Source organism: Esox lucius, chromosome 10 (genome assembly GCF_011004845.1).
Source record: "Esox lucius isolate fEsoLuc1 chromosome 10, fEsoLuc1.pri, whole genome shotgun sequence".
Lineage (NCBI taxonomy): Eukaryota > Metazoa > Chordata > Actinopteri > Esociformes > Esocidae > Esox > Esox lucius.
Genome location: NC_047578.1, coordinates 24,694,775 through 24,701,002, shown reverse-complemented (window position 1 = coordinate 24,701,002; position 6,228 = coordinate 24,694,775).

The following is a 6,228-nucleotide window of genomic DNA, read 5'->3' as shown; positions in this document are numbered from 1 at the left end:
TAGTTGGATGACAGATAGAATTTGGATGACAGATAAAATGACAGAATTCCATATCATCACATACAGGATCATCATATACAACTATAACTCCTACTATCAAATTGCTAAACTCTCAGAGCTCATTTGTATATATATTTTTTAGTGAACCAAAAAACCCCTTCACCATTTGCTAGTCTACTTATAGTGCACACCCTCCACTATGACCTATCACTAGGCTTCAAGCTAGAGATGAACTTCACTGTAGACTGATGTGTCGCTGATATGCCAAGCACCAGATCAAATAAAATCATAGAAACTGGAAAATACTGCAATAAGAGAGGGAACTGAGTAAAATGTGATTCTGATTTAGTTAGTCGCATAGCCTTTGTAATCCTGTCAAACAACAGTCTCTGGCAGAATTTGGGTCCCTAAATATAGAATTAAATCTAGATGAATAAGCAACACAATAAAAGCGTGCCGCTTCATCACAGGTTATGTATTAAAGCTTTGTGACAATTCGATGTGAACCATTCCAAAAATATGAAAATATACATAATTATGCAGAAGAAGCCAAAATAGCAGATTGACCTTTCACAAAAATAGAGTCCGTCTCCAACAACCTAAATTTAGTTTACACCTTTATTAGTCTACAAAGATATTACTTAGTGTATTATTCTAAAGATACACATCACAGCCTGAGTTGTTACAGTGACTTCAGAAATTATTCAGACTGCTTCACTTTCATTATGTTTTGTTGTGTTATGGAATTAAATGATTTAATTGATTACATTTTTTGCCAAATAATCTACACAAAATACCACATAACGACAAACAAACAAGAAATGGAACCAGGCAAGTGTAGTTCAACCAGACCGCAATAAGAAGGGATGAATGTGGTTGCCCTGGCTGGATTCAATATGATGTTTCCTATGTGACAAACAGTGTCTTTAACCACCACACTATTTAAAAAGCTGGTGTTGTTGCACGTGACACGTGTTCAGAGATGGGGTGTTTTTGTTGAGAACTCCATGGTTCTCAAAACTAGTTCCCTGCATTCACTAACATCCAAACCAACAAAAGGTATAACAGGATCGCAACACTACATTCAACAAGTTAAATTAGAAAGAGATTACTGTAGATGGCTAGCAAATAGCTATACAATAACTATTATGAAAACAATTACTCCAATCACTCCATGACTGGTTTATTTCTTTTGAACACAATGAGACTAGCCAAACACGACACTATGTGAACTACACTATGCAAATCAAAATCGAGAGCAATAAGTTCGTTGTCAGTGCAGTTCGTCCATCGCAATATAACCATCAAGTTTTACTTTAGACTTACTATAATGTAGCTACTGAAGCTTGTAGCCAGCAAAGTTTCAATCTATCCTGAACAAATCCTAATGCCTACGCATTAGGATAGAGTGGCTTGAGGACACGTCTGTTAATGGGCTTAAGTGACCCAGTGAAAACCCAGACTTGAACCCCATTGTACATCTGTGGGGAGACCCGAAGATCTCAGATCTCTCAAGCGACCCCTCTAATTTTACAGAGCTTGAAAGGATCTGCAAGGAAGAATGGGGGACACTGCCCAAATCTAGGTGTGCAAAGTTGGAAGAGGCCTACCCAGTAAGACTAAAAGATGTGGTTGTCACGTCCCCTGCTATGCCAGTGAGATCCAGTGCCCTCTCTCCCTCGTTTGGATCATGGACATTTGTTTTGTTGTTTATCACCCTCACCTGTTTCCCTAATCACTCTTCCTATTCAAGTTTCTCCTTTTCCACACTGTAAACCCTAATGTATTGCTCACTCAAATGTTTCTACTAAGGGTAGCTCAAAGTCAGAAAAAAATTCTCAAAATGTTTATGTTATACTGACTTTTACAACATTTTTAAATGAAGATGTTCCCAGCATGCTCTGCATCAGGTTGATATTTTGGAATTGTTTTATTATTCTTTTTTTGCATGGACATCATCTTAGCTACACAAACATTAAACACATACATTTGTCTAAAGTAATCCAATCATTTAGCCAAACAAATCTTGCACCCACTACTGAAATTATTGTATTTTGCATTCCTTTGCAAGCCAGTGCCTTGTGGGTAGCTTTGCTAAATTCTGGTTAAGTTCCCAGGTTTTCCAGAAATATCAGTGGAAACAGTTATTTCAGTTTTGGAAACCTGGGGATTTCCTGAACGTTTCTTTAACCAGGGCTTTCTGGCAACTTGTCAAAATACAGCACACGTTATTTTATTAAATGTGCTCCATTCTCCCTGCTCTTGTGTCCATGCCTCATCAACCGTTACAGGAATATTGACCTAAATCAGGACACAGCTGGTTAATGGAAGACACAGGAAAGAGGGTATGTGAGTGGTGGATAGTTCCCCCTTAAAAATGTTTTTTTGGGTGTGTGCAGCAACCACCCAAAAACTGCAGGGCAGTTTTCATGAAATCCGTTGTCTGTTCCCATGCTCTACTCTTGATTCAAAAAGGACTTTTTATAATATTGATTTTAGTTTTTACATTTAGATATTTCAGTTTTTATTTTCAATAACATTTGGTTTGACATTACAAGGTATTGTCCGTAGATGGATGGCAAAAAGATAAATGAAACATCTATAAATTCATTCAATAAGACACCATCTAGAGTATGTGAAGGGTCTGAATACTTTCAAATGGCACTGTACATATTTTATCTTCATTCATTTAAATTAAATTTTTCATTTCAGCATTGACTTTGCTAATAGCTACATCATTAAGGAAAGTGCATTTACTATTGCTGGTTTTGTCTAGTTGCTCCATTAAGCTATGTTAAGATGAATGCACCAAGTGTGAACTCTCTCTTACTCTCTCTCTCTCTCTCCACTAAATAACTAAAATTTAAATGTACATTTTTCTCAATAAAGAATTCATCAGCAGTCAGAGCTAGAAGTGAAGTGCAGACAAAAAAAGGATTTCTTAAGATACGCTTTGAAGAGTTGGGGTTGCAGATGTTTTGGGCAAATGGGAAGGGAACGGATTGCAAGGATTGAGAAGCACTTTCACTGGGCTGAGTGGAAGCTGACCACATGTATCAATGGGCCAGCCACGAGTTGCAGTGGTCAAAACTGGATGTGAAGAGTGTGTAAATTAGGACCTGCATTGCCTTTCTCTGAGGAAATGTCGTATTTCTCTGATCTTCTTTAGCATGAACCTGTCAGGGTAATGATCCTGCTTTTGTTTTTTTCAGAGAATGACAGGGTGTCTAGTGTCACACATGTCTGTTCTCTGGGAGGAAACACCATGGAGTTTTAATCATAATGAAGAGGTAATGGAGCCGTCAGGCCTTCCCTGGAGCTTGGGCAGAAATCCAAACAGGTATTTCCGCCACACATGCAAATATGTGTGTTTCCATCTGAGTGTCAGAAGTGGGAACCTGAAAAGCACATCTGCATAGCAATAGAAGAGACCAAGAGAGAATATGACAGAGTTGAGTGACTTTGTGGAGATGGAAAAGTGATGGCCTAGATCTGAGCCTTCAGGGACACCAGTAGTCAGACACTGATCATCACTGCACCATGTTGTAGGAGTGACCTGACAAGTATGGTATAATCCAGGAGTGTGAGGAGGCTGAGATGCCCTGAGAATGGTGAGAAAAGGACCTGATGGTTCTGCGTCAATGGAAGCACATAGATCGCCAATGACAGGAACAGACGTGTCCAAAAAGAGAAACAATGTGTTCTTCTTGACACCAGAGGGGTCAAGTGTTGTTTTTCTTGAGGCCAACTAAGAGGGTGGTGAGTGATCAGGGTTAGGGTTAGGGTTGTGATTAAATGAGGAAAGTAAAGATTGCAAGGTCTCTCAGGAATTGTCAGGGGAAAGGAAAAAGGAATGGTGATGGGAGTGGAACTGTGTGAGTAGGACTGGTGGAGTGGTATTGGATTGCAGGGAGAGGAGAGGCTTGCATGTAATATCTGTGCTCATGAATTTTGATCACATCTAATTCTGCTCTAAAGCATAAGAATGAAATGATTTGCATTAATCAAGAGTTGAGTTGGTTTGGTTAAGAGCTCTCCACATCAGGGCCCTACTTTTACTGACCAAAGACATGATGGATAATTAGTGTAGTGATAATGAGATGGTGGTTATTAAATACCCAACTCCCGGTTGTAATCATAGACATCGATAGAGGACCCAACTTGGATATAAAAATGTTTTTGCATGGACATTGCCATTGGGGGATTCCACCATCAGGAAGGGCCTCCAAGCATTAAGGATGGATCACATTAAACAACCAGGTCATCCAATACATTTTACATTTAAAGAAGAAAACGTAATACTTTGAAATAGAGACCAACTAATTGGCAGTGCCATTGCTATCACATATGTTGTCATAAAACAGGTACAGAGATGAGAAATTTTCAATTTCAATCAGGAACTTAACATCGTGATTATGTTTAAGTAGCTGGCATCCAGCCATTTATAAGCAATTAGTATTGTTATAAGGTATTGTTATAACCACGTGCTAACTAAAGGCAGGGGTGAAAGATTCGTTTTAGGGTTCTGGTTAAGCTTATAGGGATAATAATAATAGTTTATTCCACATTTGCAGCACTCTCCATTATACAGCACAGTCCAGCCCAACCCACCCATGAGCAAAAAAAGAAAGCCCCAGTTCTGACCAGCTGTCCAGATCATGTCCCTTTTGTTACTCGTTTTCACGATTATCAAGAGGGCTGGTCCTCTGGGCTGCTCATTCTGGATGTCCTGGAAGTTTCGGAACAAGTATTGAGCCCAGACAGTTTCATTTTGCATTTTTCACATTGTATCTGGTCATATTCATTTGTGGGTTGTAATACTGTATAGAGAGAATGCAAGAGAAACAATTTAAGACAGAGTCAAATGCATTTGATAATGCCTGATAATGGAACTTTTTCTGTTGTTGCAGTTATTACACACACGTCAACCTCAGGTACCTTAGTGCTGCAATCTTTGCATACCTTTACTTACTCCTTTATTTGCCTCGTTTGCACATCTAGAATGGCATTGCCTTCATTGCACATCTCCATATTCTACTTGAAATATACATATTCTTAATATTTGTAAATCCATCCAATATTTGTTCACAAGTGAGGGAAGGATGGAACGGGAAATTGACAGATGGATCGGTGCAGCCTCAGGTACCTCAGTGCTGCAATCTTTGCATACCTTTACTTACTCCTTTATTTGCCTCGTTTGCACATCTAGAATGGCATTAAGAAATTGGCAATTATCCCACTTGTAACATACACTCTACCTACACTGAGCAAAATTATAAATGCAAAACTTTTGTTTTTGCCCCCATTTATCATGAGCTGAACTCAAAGATCTTAGACTTTCTCTATGTACACAAAAGGCCTATTTCTCTCAAATATTGTTCGCAAATCTATCTAAATCTGTGTTAGTGAGCACTTCTACTTTGCTGAAATAATCCATCCACCTCACATGTGTGGCATATCAAGATGCTGATTAGACAGCATGATTATTGCACAGGTGTGCCTTAGGCTGGCCACAATAAAAGGCCACTCTAAAATGTGCAGTTCCATCACACAGCACAATGCTACAAATGTCGCAAGTTTTGAGGGACCATGCAATTGGCATGATGACTGCAGAAATGTCCACCAGAGTGAATTGAATGCTCATTTCTCTACCATAAGCTGTCTCCAAAGGCGTTTCAGAGAATTTGGCAGTACATCCAACTGGCCTCACAACCGCAGACCACATGTAACCACACCAGCCCAGGACCTCCACATCCAGCATCTTCACCTCCAAGATCGTTTGATACCAGCCATCCGGACAGCTGCTGCTACAATCAGTTTGCATAACCAAAGAATTTCTGCACAAACTGTCAGAAACCATCTTTGGGAAGCTCATCTGCATGCTTGTCATCCTCATCGGAGTCTCGACCTGAATGCAGTTCGTCGTCCTAGCCGATTTGAGTGGGCAAATGCTCACATTCAACGGCATCTGGCACTTTGGAGAGGTGTTCTCTTCACGGATGAATCCCGGTTTTCACTGTACAGGGCACATGGCAGACAGCGTGTATGGCGTTATGGTATGGGCAGGCGTGTGTTATGGACAACGAACACAAGTGAATTTTATTGATGGCATTTTGAATGCACAGAGATACCGTGACGAGATCCTGAGGCCCATTGTTGTGCCATTCATCCACGGCCATCACCTCATGTTGCAGCATGATATTGCATGGCCCCATGTTGCAAGGATCT